The following is a 13003-nucleotide window of genomic DNA, read 5'->3' as shown; positions in this document are numbered from 1 at the left end:
TACAGGGCCAGGTGGGCAATATTGGTGGGTAAGGTGGGCCTGTGCAATAGGGGGTGGTGGGGACTGTGGCAAAATGGGAACAGAAAGCATTGTTGAGAAGGGGCAGCTGGGATTCAGCTCCAGGCACTTGAGATCGGGGGCCCAAGAACAGCAGATCTTCTAAGAGAGGCCAGACGTTGATTTTTAGCAGCAGCCAAGACAGTGAAGACAAAACAGAAACACTAGGTGCATAAACCGAAACTTACCTGTGGGTCAGACCCAGTCCCTGCCCACTACCCCTAGTGACCTGTTTTTTTTTGTTTTGTTTTTTTTAATCACTATTTGGTGCTTGCTTCAGCAGCACATACACCAAACTGGAAAAAGACAGAGAAGATTAGCATGACCCCTGTGCAAGGATGACGTGCAAATCCATGAAACTTTCATATTTGGGGAAGGGGATATATGTAACATATAGCTGACTCACTTTGTTATACAGAAGAAACAAACACAACATTGTAAAGCAATTAAATGCCAATAAAAAAAGAAAAAATAATAATATATGCAAAAACCATCTAAACATTTTAAAAATCGCTTTTTGAAACTGTGGTATATTCATACAATGGAACACTATACAGCAATGAGAATGAACAGACAGACACCAGCTGTAAAAAATACAGATGAATCTCTCAAACACAAGCCAGATACAAATGAATATGCCCTGTATTTCATGTCTGTGAAAGTTCAAGAGACCAAAATAACCTAGGGTGTTAAGGGTCAAGATCATGGTTACTCTGTAGAGAGGTGAGCTGTGAATGACTGGAAGAGACACAAGTAAGGCTTGTGGGGCTGGCCAGGGTCCCCGTCTTCATCTGGGTGCCAGGGACATGGTGGTGTTCTCTTTGTGAGTATTACTGACCTGTACACTTAGGCTTGGTGCATTTTTTAAAAATGTATGTTGTATACTTTAATTATATAAAAATTTTGAAACATACACATACACAGACTTTTACCATTTGGAAATATTTCTATGGATGAAGCAGGATTGTGCTTGAATACAAAGGAAACCAAATGCTGGAATAATTGACTTCAGAGGCTGGGTTTCCCTGCAGAAAGCCTCTGAGAGCTCTTTGTTGGGTATATAAAAAGAACACATTGTCAGGAATGCCCTGATTTGAAATTATGGCATTCAATAAAACAGCTCCATTTTTCTCAAGGATCATTTGTATATCAATAACTGCTGAGAATCCTGTCAATTTTCTTCATTTCTTTTACTCAGATTCTTGGGTGTTTGAAATTATAAAATAACTTTCTATCTCATTTACATATCAGGCTTCCATGGGAAAGAGGTTTCCTGGCTAAGAAAATACGAGAACCTGAAGGCTGAGCTTCTAAAATCCTGCCTATCAGAAGCAGGATGTGCCTGGAGGTGATTCAAGGACAGGGATGATGGGAGGGGAATGTCCGTAAGGAGGGAGGCAGCGGGGAGGGGAGGCTGCAGCCATTTCTCAGAGGGCGTGTCTCCATTTACAAAGGGCCTTTCTTTCCGTTAGTCATCTCTTCAGCAAACACGTCCCAAGTGCCCACTCCGTGCCAGGTTACAAGTGTGCAAGTTAACCTTAGAATCACAAAGACGGGACTCCTAACACTGCCAAGACACCATCAGAGCCTATGACTGGGACCCTTGCTGGGTTCCACCGACCTCCCAAACAACCCAGATGGACCCCTCCTCTCGGCCTCCACCCTCCGCCCTGGCCCTGACCTTTACCATGCCCAACTCCATGGGCGCCACCTCACTCATCTCCCTGCCCCTCTCAGGGCCCTAAATCAGCTCTCCTCAGAGTGTTTCTACGAAACACAAGTCAGAAGATGCTCACTCCTGGAGTTCCCTGGTGGTCTAGCCGTTAAGGAATCATCTGCCAATCCAGGGGACGTGGGTTCGATCCTTGGTGCAGGAAGATTCCACCTGTCGTGGGGTACCTAAACCTGTGTGCCGCCACTACTGCAGCTCATATACCCTAGAGCCCACGCTCTGCCACAAGAGAAGCCGCTGCAATGAGAAGCCCGCAAAGTGCACCTAGAGAGTAGCCCCCACTTGTTGCAACTAAAAGTCCACATGCAGCAGCGAAGACCCAAGAAAGATCCGGCACAGCCATAAATAAATAAATAGATAAATTTTAAAAAGAAATTTATTTATTTAAAATTAATAAAAAAGAAGACGATGCTCACTTCTATCTTAGCCAACTCGCAAGTTATACCCAGGCCACAGAGAGTAACATCCGAATTCCTTCCACGGCTCCCAGGCCCCACATCGATCTCTGCTCCCCTCTCTCCAGTAACGCAGGTCCATTTCAGGGCCATTGCTCTCACTGTTTTCTCGGCTTGGACATCTCTTCTCCTACCTCTTCAAATGTCTGCTGATTCTTCTCTTTTTTTTTTGAGACTTTTTGATGTGGGCCATTTTTTAAGGCTTTATGGAATTTGTTACAACATCACTTCTCCTCTATGTTTTGGATTTTTGGCTGCAAAGCCTGTGGGGTCTTAGTTCCCTGACCAGGGATAGAACCTGTGTCCCCTGCATTGCAAGGTGGATTCTTAACCACTGGGCCACCAAGGAAGTCCCTATCTACTGGTTCTTGCGATTCAGATGTCACCACAAATGTCAGCCACCCCCAAGCAATGGGCAACACAGGGGCCTCTCCACGGAGGACTGCAAAGCTGGGGACAGGAAGATGGCAGGCAGAACCATCCTGGGTGATGCTGTGTACTCTTTGAATTTTATACCATGTGCATATTCAAAGATTATTAATTTGAAGCAGAAGTATCTCCTTTGGGAGGCCTCTCTGGAAAGTGACCTTTCCCATTTACTTCCTCTTATGGTGCTCTAATTCTCCTTTATGAAGTGTTTAATACCATTTGTAACTGCCTTGGGTTTTGTTTTACTTTGACTCTTTTAACATTTTTTTATTTTTGGCTGTACATGGAGGGGTTCTCTAGTTGTGGTGACCAGGGGCTACTCTCTAGTTGCAATCTGCCGGCTTCTCATTGCAGTGGCCTCTCTTTGTTGCGGAGCACGGGCTTGGGGCACACAGGGAGGCTCGGGGCACACAGGCTTTAGTAGCTGCAGCTTGCCGGCACTAGCGCTCAGGCTCAGGAGTTGTGGTGCTCGGGCTTAACTGCCCTTACTGCGCACGGAATCCTCCTGACCAGGGATGGAACCCGTGTCTCCTGCATTGGCAGGTGGATTCTTAACCACTGGACCATCAGGGAGGTCCTTGACTCTCTTTTTAGTTTATTTCTATCTTCCTGTCACGAGCACAGGGACTTTGCCTGTCTTCTCTACCACTTAGCACAATCTGGGTAGACAGTAGGTCTTCAAAAAATATTTATTGAATAAGTAAAGAAGAGAAGGGAGGGAGAGAAGGAAGGATGCCTGGGATGATAATGGAGTTACCCAGGCAAAACTGGGGCTGGGAGCGCTGGGGCTTGAGGACCTGAAGAAGGTTAGGCCGATGGATGGACGTGTGAGAGCAGAGAGTGAGGCAGGCAAGATAATGTCCATTTTACACATGAGGAGTCTAAGACTCAGAGAGGGCAAGGGACTTGCCTAAGTCATCTAGGAGGCCAGGGTCTCAATTTGGAATCTAGGTCCCAAGTCAAGATTAAATAGAATCTCATCGGTTTGAGCACTTATGTCTACTGACTTATGAGTTGGGTATTATCACTTCCCCATTTAACCAATGAAGAAACTGGGGCACAGGGTGGTTGAGTGACTTGCCCTGGTCACACAGGAAGTAGCTGAGCCTAAAGCCTTTCTCTGGCTCTCAAGGGCTCCCAGTTTCCAACCCCCAGTCTTCCCAAGCCTCTGGCCTCACAAAAACCCCCACTTAGCCCCTGGAGGAGCTGTGAGTTCAAACCCTGACCTGCTCTAGAGCTTTGGACAAAGCCAGGAAACGCTGTGAAACGCTCTGGGAGCCGGGTTCCCCCCAACTCCAAACTGAAAGAAGGCAAAAGTAGCCTTGCTGTGAGAAAAAAGTGATAAAAATAATTATACAACTTGTTAAGTGATAAAAAATAATTGTAGGGCTCCTGGCAAACAGCCTGAGCCGTAGAGATATGGTCTAATGATAGCAGGAATTTATGGCTCTGTGGGTGCAGCCTTTTTGAGGTGGGGGTGATAGGAGGTGGGGTCATGAATGGGGTCACAGGCAGAAAACTCCCAGCAGCCCCTTCTTGGGGTGAGGCCTGAGCCCCTCCCCTGCCATCCTGGGCAGTGATTTCTGGGGCTCTCTGACAGCCACATCCCCCAGCCCATGGGCCCCATTAGTCATCCATCTGGTTGTGGCTTGGGTCTCTTGCCACTTGCCTTCTTGCTGCTACTACTGCTAAGTCGCTTCAGTTGTGTCCGACTCTGTGCAACCCCATAGACGGCGGCCCACCAGGCTCCCCTGTCCCTGGGATTCTCCAGGCAAGAACACTGGAGTGGGTTGCCATTTCCTTCTCCAATGCATGAAAGTGAAAAGTGAAAGTGAAGTCGCTCAGTTGTGTCCGACTCTTAGCGACCTCATGGACTGCAGCCTACCAGGCTCCCCAGTCCATGGGATTTTCCAGGCAAGAGTACTGGAGTGGGGTGCCATTGCCTTCTCCAACTTGCCTCCTTAAAAACCTATAAACTAGAGGACTTCCCTGGTGGTCCAGCGGCTAAGACTCCTTACTTCCAATGCAGGGGGCCTGGGTTCGATCCCTGGTCCAGGAACAAGACCTCACATGGTGCAACTAAGATCCATGTGAAAAAACCCTATACTATCAGCACTTCATAGTGACTTGGTTCAGTCACTAATTCTCGGGGTCCTGGGAGAAGGTAGGGAACAACTTTTGGAGGTGGAGTGAGATCCTGAGGGCACAGTGACCCGTTCCTTCTGCATCAGAGGATGTTTACTGAGGTCCCAATCTGTGCCTACTCTAAGGTGGCCAGGGGGAGGTGATGATTAGATACTGACTTGCCCTGGGTCAGAGTGCCCCGCAGGGGGACCTCAGGACTGGGCAGTGGGTTCCAGGTCTAAGGACTGCAGTCTCCCCACCACAAAAAAGACTGGGAGTGGCTTACCCCTAGAAGCATCCACAGCTAATTCTTAAAGACATCAAATTAGAACTCTAGTTTTTACGAAAAACAAAACCTACATACCATAAAAGCTCAGATAATGCAGAGAAGCATAAAGAAGAAAATTCAAAACACTGATGTTTTATCATCCAGAGGGAAAAGAAAACACCCATAGCAGAAGTGGCAGAGCTACGGGGTCAAGAGCACACAGGATCTGAGGCCAAAGTGCCCCGATCCAGGTGGCAGCTCTGTGCTACCTGGACAGCCTAGAGTGTGTTAACTCTGCCTGCACAATCGTCTAAGGAGCACCTGCCACACACGGCTGTTAGGAGCACTACTTCCAGAGGACCTAGCACAGCACCCACACAGAATGAGTGCTGCTACCTAAGTGACTGTTCAATGAATCCTTCTCACGCATGCTCCGTACATACAGCTACACCCATGAACTGGATTTTTAAATATACTCAACGAGATAGTCTAGGCATCTTTCTACATCTTTAAGTTCATTTATGTAAGAAAGGCTTTCCATTTTTTTACAATAATCAGAATTTTTAATTAATCGATTGACTTATTAATTAATTTATTGGCCACACCATACAGCACGTGGGATCTTGGTTTCCTGACCAGGGATCAAATCCATGCCCCCTGCAGTGGAAGTGTACAGTTCTAACCACTGGACCGCTAGGGAATTCCCTGGAAGGAAGGTTTTGATTTAAGCGCTGAACAGCTTACACATTCAGAAGCCCCTTCCCGACTGCAGATCCCCACCAACATCCCTTCAGAGATGTTTGTATCTGCAGAGAGCTTTCTGCAGACGCCCAAGGCAATTCTGTGTAGTGATACGGAAACTAGAGCCCACAGACAGCAAATAACATGCCCAGGGTCACAAAGCTGGGACTTGAATCTCTCACATCTGGACTCCAGAACTCAAGACAGAAAAATTCGCCAGGAGGGTTTTAGAGTCAAATGGATGTGACGCTGAATTCCTGTTCTGTCAGTACCAGCTGTGTCACCTCGGGCCAGTCTCTTAACCTACCTGAGCATCAGTTTTCTCATCTGTAAAATGGGGCTGCTGAGCCCTATTACACACTGTTGCCATAGAGATTGCTGTGCTAGGTCACGTTTGATTCTTTGCAACCCTATGGACTGTAGCTCTTGAGGAGCCCACAGACTCCTCGGTCCATGGAATTTTCCAGGCAAGAATACTGTTGTGGATTGCCATTTCCTACTCCTGAGGATCTTCCTGACCCAAGGATGAAACCTACGTCTCTTGCATCTCCTGTGTTGGCAGGCGGATTCTTTACCACAGCACCACCTGCGAAGGCTCATAGAGATTGCTGCTACCCGGGTAATCGCTGTCGTTTCTGGAACAGTGATGCCTGAGGGGCTCCATGCTAAGTGCCTTTCACACTATATAGTTATAGTTCAGTCTCTCAGTCGTGTCCGACTCTTTTCGACCCCATGAATCGCAGCATGCCAGGCCTCCCTGTCCATCACCAACTCCTGGAGTTCACTCAAACTCATGTCCATTGAGTCAGTGATGCCATCCAGCCATCTCATCCTCTGTCGTCCCCTTCTCCTCCTGCCCCTAATCCCTCCCAGCATCAGAGTCTTTTCCAGTGAGTCAGCTCTTCGCATCAGGTGGCCAAAGCATTGGAGTTCAGCTTCAGTATCAGTCCTTCCAATGAACACCCAGGACTGATCTCCTTTAGGATGGACTGGTTGGTTCTCCTTGCAGTCCAAGGGACTCTCAAGAGTCTTCTCTAACACCACAGTTCAAAAGCATCAATACCACATAACTAATGAGAGGCCCATATAAAGCAGGCAAACAGCACCGTGAGAGCCCTGAGGATGTATATTTCACAACAGGAGGGGCTTTGGCTCTTTTGCTCATCATGTTACTTCAAGGCCTGATGCATAACAGGTGCTCAAAAAAAATTGATGATAAAACTAATTTAGCCAATATTGATGACAAAAGGGCTCTGTGACTTACCAGGTATATGACTTTTGGCACGTCTCTTAACACCTCTGAACTTCAATTTTCTCCTAGGTCTAATGTGTACCATGACACAGGCACCATTCATCAGGTGCTAACTCTGTACTGGGCCCTATTCTAAGAGATTTATATGTAATATCTCCTTTAAACCTTACAACACCCTTTGAGGTACCATTACTAACCCCATTAAAGTCAAACCAGCTGTGATCAAGTCACTAGGTCAAGGTCTTACAAGTAGTAAGAGGTGGAGCTAGGATTTAAATCCCTCAGGACTCTGATGCCAGACTACACTGTTTAACACTATCTAGGCTGCATTTCTGAGGGTAATCCTTCCTTCTCCTCAACCATACAAAGAATAAATGTATCAAGATACATTCATGGAGTGGAATACTACACAGCAATGAAAAAGGGTAAGTTATAAATAACGAAAACAATGGAGGTGAATCTCACAATTATGTTAAAAGGAACCAGGCACAAAAGAGTGCTACAGTCATCAGAAAAAAATATAGGATATTTGGTTAAATTTGAATTTCAGACAAACTATGAATTTTTTTAGTATAAAAATATTCCAACTGAGCTATTTAAAATCCTAAGAGATGCTGCTGCTAAAGTGCTATACTCTATGTGCCAGCAAATTGGGAAAACTCACAAGTGGCCACAAGACTGGAAAAGGTCAATTTTCATTCCACTCTCAAAGAAAAGCAATGCCAAAGGATGTTCAAACTACTGTACAACTGCGCTTTTTTCACATGTAAGCAACATAATGCTCAAAATCCTTCAACTTAGACTTCAACAGTACGTGAACCAAGAACTTCCAGATGTACAAGCTGGATTTAGAAAAGAGGAACCAGAGATCGAACTGCCAACATTCGCTGGATCATAGAGAAAGCAAGGGAATTACAGAAAAACATCTACTTCTGCTTCATTGACTATGCTAAAACCTTTGACTGTGTGGATGACAACAAACTGTGGGAAATTCTGAAAGAGATGGGAATACCAGACCACCTGACCTGTCTCCTGAGAAACCTGCATGCAGGTCAAGAAGCAACAGTTAAAACTGGACATGGAACAACAGACTGGTTCAAAATTGAGAAAGGAGTACATGGAGGTTGTATATTGTCACCTTTCTTGTTTAACTCACACGCAGAGTGTATTAAGTGAAATGCTGGCCTGGATGAATTACAAGCTGGAATGAAGATTGCCAGGGTAAATATCAACAACCTTAGATATGCAGATGATATCACTCTAATGGCAGAAAGTGAAGAGGAACTAAAGAGCATCTTGGTGAGGATAGTGAAAGAGGAGAGTGAAAAGTTGGCTTGGAAATCAACAATCAAAAAACTAAGATCATGGCATCTGGTCCTATTACTTCATGGAAAATAGATGGGGAAAAAGTGGAAACAGTGGCAGATTTTATTTTCTTGGGCACCAAAATCACTTTGGATGGTGACTGCAGCCATGAAATTAAAAGATGCTGCTCCTTGGAAGAAAAGCTATGACAAACGTAGACAGCATATTAAAAAGCAGAGACATCACTTTGCCAACAAGGTCGGTATAATCAAAGCTATGGTTTTTTTCAGTAGTCATGTATGGATGTGAGAGTTGGACCATAAAGAAGATTGAGTCCCAAAGAATTGATTCTTTCAAATTATGTTGCTGGAGAAGACTCTTAAAAGTCTCTTGGACAACAAGGAGATTAAACCAGTTGATTCTAAAGGAGATCAATCCTGAATATTCACTGGAAGGACTGATGCTGAAGTTGAAGCTCTAATATTTGGCCACCTGATGCGAAGAGTTGATTCATTGGAAAAGGCCCTGATGCTGAGAAAAATTCAGGGCAGGAGGAGAAGGGGCGACAGAGTATGGGATGGTTGGATGGCATCACTGCCTCAATAGACATGAGTGTGAGCAAACTCTGGGAGATAGTGAAGGACAGGGAAGCCTGGTGTGCTGCAGTCTGTGGGATCACACAGAACCAGACACGGCTTAGCAAGTGAAGAACAGTGTCCCATAGGAAATTCAAATTTAATTGGCATCCTGGCTTTTTATGTGATAGACCTGGCAACTCTAAACATTATATATGTATAATTTGATTTATATGAAGTTCAAAAGCACCCAAAATGAATAAATGGTGATAGCAGTCAGGATAGTGGTTGCCTTGGGTGGGGGGTGAGTGGAAAGGTTGTTATAGCAGTTTCATACCCTCATCTGGGTGCGGGTATCTGTGTATGTACACTTAGAACAATTCACCAGGCTGTACACTCAGGGCTTGTACATTTTACAAAGTAGGTGAATTGTGACTCCATTAAAACATTTTTAAAATTCTCAACAGCAATACACCCTATCTTTAAAATCTTCGGTAATAGCATCAAACTAATGAGGTGCTTGGAATGAGATAATGAGATAATGGAATGACAAAATGAGATAAAGTTTGTGAGTCTGTTAGCACATTCTAGGAGCTCATAGCAAGAACTCAGCAAATAGAAGTGAAGTGAAGTGAAGTGAAGTCGCTCAGTCGTGCCCGACTCTTTGTGACCCCATGGATAGTAGCCTGCACCAAGCTCCTCCGTCCATGGGATTTTCAAAGCAAGAAGTACTGGAGTGGGTTGCCATTTCCTTCTCCAAAGCCACTGTTAATTTGAAGATTGGCATTACTATCATCCTCTTGTTATTTTCTCTAATGCAGATTGACTGGAGCGCCACCAAGTGTCTACCTTTTGTCATAGCACCTCAGTTACTGCAAAGAACATTCTTTATCCAAGCTTGGAGTCTTAATTCCAAAGGGCAATGCTTTGCTTTTCTTTTGCTCCAGGATCACATAAGAAAGTACCAGAATCCACATGAGACCAATGGGTCCCAAGTCCAACTCCAGTCCTGTCCACGATAGCCCCCGGCAGTGCGTCAGAAGGAAGGCAGAAGGGACACACCGGTGTGCCTCTCTGATTCACTGTTGAAGTGCAATGACAAACAGCATCTTGTTTTACAGAAACTCGCATGGTAAACCAGTCCGTCCTAAAGGAAATCAATCCTGAATATTCGTTGGGAGGACTGATGCTGAAGCTGAAGCTCCAATAATACTTTGGCCGCCTGATGCCAAGAGCCGACTCATTGGAAAAGACTCTGATGCTGGGAAAGACTGAAGGCAGGAGGAGAAGGGGGTGACAGAAGATGAGATGGTTGGATGACATCACCGACTCACTGAACATGAATTTGAACAAGCTCTGAGAGATGGTGAAGGACAGGGAAGCCTGGTGTGCTGCAGTCCCTGGGGTCACAAAGTCAGAAATGACTGAGTGACTAAAAAACAAAAACAACAACAAATGGTAATATTTGAAAGTAGCATTGGAAGGGTTTTCACATTAATAATAATCACAACTGTCAGTGAGCTCATCACCTGTGCAGGCACCATGCTAAGAGATATGTATCCATTTTCCCCTTAATCTTAAAATGACCTGTGAGGCATATATTGTTTTGTAGCCTGCTTTTTGCCTCTCAAGAGTACACTTTGGGCATCTTTCCATGTCAATAAATATAGCTGGGGCGGTAAGTACTTGATTCAAAGGCTGAGAAACTTAAACATTGTCAGCAGCCACTGCCCAGGTGAAGATCAATAATAGTTAACATTTATTGAGTGCTTTATTACACACCAGGCCCTATACTAATTGTTTAACATGAACTGTCTCTCATCTGGTCCTTGAGGCAATCTCGAGGCTATTGTTGTTCAGTTGCTCAGCTGTGTCTGACTCTTTGCGACCCCATGGACTACAGGCATCAGGCTCAAAGTAGCTTCTATTGTTATTCAGATGAGGAAGCTGAAGGTCAAAGAGGGAAACAAACTCTCCAAGGTCAGACAGCTGGTGTAAATGTCCACGCTGCGCTACAAAGCCAGGTCTGTCTGATTCTGGCTCTGGGCTCTCAACCAGGAGGACAATAGTGGGGAGGACCCAAGGAAAGGGAAGATTCCCTTGGGTGGATTCCCATGTGGAAAAAAGGAGCCACTGACAAATCCTGAAGGTGGGAGGAGGGAAGAATGGGCCAAGTCCACAGGGGATGCAGTTTCCAAAAGCCACAGTTCTTGGAGGGAATAAGAAGGCTTCCTGGAGGTGGTACCATTTGGACTGATTCTATGAATCCAGCCTTTTAATAACTTACCAGCTCCTGAGTGATTTCACCCCAGGCATGCTGCTGCTAAGTCGCTTCACTCGTATCCAACCCTGTGCAATCCCATAGACGGCAGCCTACCAGGCTCCCCCATCCCTGGGCTTCTCCAGGCAAGAACACTGGAGTGGTTGCCATTTCCTTCTCCAATGCGTGAAAGTGAAAAGTGAAAGTGAAGTCGCTCAGTCGTCTCCGACTCTTAGTGACCCCAAGGACTGCAGCCTACCAGGCTCCTCCGTCCATGGGATTTTCCAGGCAAGAGTACTGGAGTGGGGTGCCATTGCCTTCTCCGTCACCCCAGACATACAGGGGTTCAAATCCTAACTGTGCCACTCTCAGTTTAAAAAAAAAACAGCATTACTGAAGTGTGACTGATAGACAATAAATGATACCTATTTAAATCATATAATTTGATGAGTATTGATATATGTATGTACCCACGAACTCATCACCACAATCAAGATGATGAACATTTCCATCCCACCAGAAGTTTCCTCAGGCCTCTTTATAAGCTGGATTCTCATCACATCCCCATTCTCAGGCAACCATGGTCACCATAGATGACTTTCTTTCACTGTGGATTGCTTTAAATTGTCTGGAATTTTACAGAAATGACATCATACAATTTGTACTTCTCTGACTTCTTTCATTCTATTTTGAGATTCATCAATATTGCTTACATATCAATAGCTTCTTTTTATTGCTAATATATATTAGCAATAAATATATATTATATATAATAATATATATAATAATGTTATACTATATATTAATATAACATATATAAATATAATAATATATAAATTAATATATATATTAGCAATAAAAAGAAGCTATTCCAGTAGTCATGTATGGATGTGAGAGTTGGACTGTGAAGAATGCTGAGCGCCAAAGAACTGATGCTTTTGAACTGTGGTGTTGGAAAAGACTCTTGAGAGTCCCTTGGACTGCAAGGATATCCAACCAGTCCATTCTAAAGGAGATCAGTCCTGGGTGTTCTTTGGAAGGAATGATGCTGAAGCTGAAACTCCAGTACTTTGGCCACCTCATGCGAAGAGTTGACTCATTGGAAAAGACTGATCCTGGGAGGGATTGGGGGCAGGAGGAGAAGGGGATGACAGAGGATGAGATGGCTGGATGGCATCACCAACTCGATGGACGTGAGTTTGAGTGAACTCCAGGAGTTGGTGATGGACAGGGAGGCCTGGTGTGCTGCAATTCATGGGGTCACAGAGTCGGACACGACTGAACAACTGAACTGAACTGATTGATATGTATGGGCTTCACAGGTGGCTCAGAGGGTAAATAATCTGCCTGCAATATAGGAGATGCATAGGTTTGTTCCTTGTGTCTGGAAGATTCCCTGGAGGAGGGCATGGCAACCCATGCCAGTATTCTTGCCTAGAGAATTCCAAGGACAGAGGAACCTGGCGGGCTACTGTCCATAGAGTCACAAAGAGTCAGACACGACTGAAGTGACTTAGCATGCAGGCTCTCACACATATCTACTCTGTGATATGTATATACATACATATACATATATAGTAATACATATACAAAAAATGGATGAACATTTTGTCCCCAGTTTTTTTGGCTATTAGAAATAAATAAGAACATTCATGTACACATTTTTTAGTACCCAAATGCTTTCATTAATCTTGGGTAGATAAACCTAGGAGTATGTTTGCTGTGCATGCTAAGTCGCTTCAGCCATGTCCGATTCTTTGTGATCCCATGGACTGTAGCCCACCAGGCTCCTCTGTCCATGGGAT

General features: G+C 44.9%; 1 non-coding gene across 1 annotated transcript; it reads left to right on the top strand.

Annotated features, from left to right (window-relative positions):
• The first annotated feature begins 324 nt into the window (after positions 1 to 324).
• On the top strand, positions 325 to 427 carry LOC147360190 (U6 spliceosomal RNA). Its single transcript, XR_015140095.1, has one exon. It is a non-coding gene; the product is annotated as a U6 spliceosomal RNA (small nuclear RNA).
• Positions 428 to 13003: the final 12576 nt, after the last annotated feature.

Source organism: Bos grunniens, chromosome 13 (genome assembly GCF_055505025.1).
Source record: "Bos grunniens cultivar Pamir isolate PY7600 chromosome 13, Bosgru_T2T1.0, whole genome shotgun sequence".
In the NCBI taxonomy this organism is placed as follows: domain Eukaryota; kingdom Metazoa; phylum Chordata; class Mammalia; order Artiodactyla; family Bovidae; genus Bos; species Bos grunniens.
This window is presented reverse-complemented; position numbering and strand designations above follow the sequence as displayed.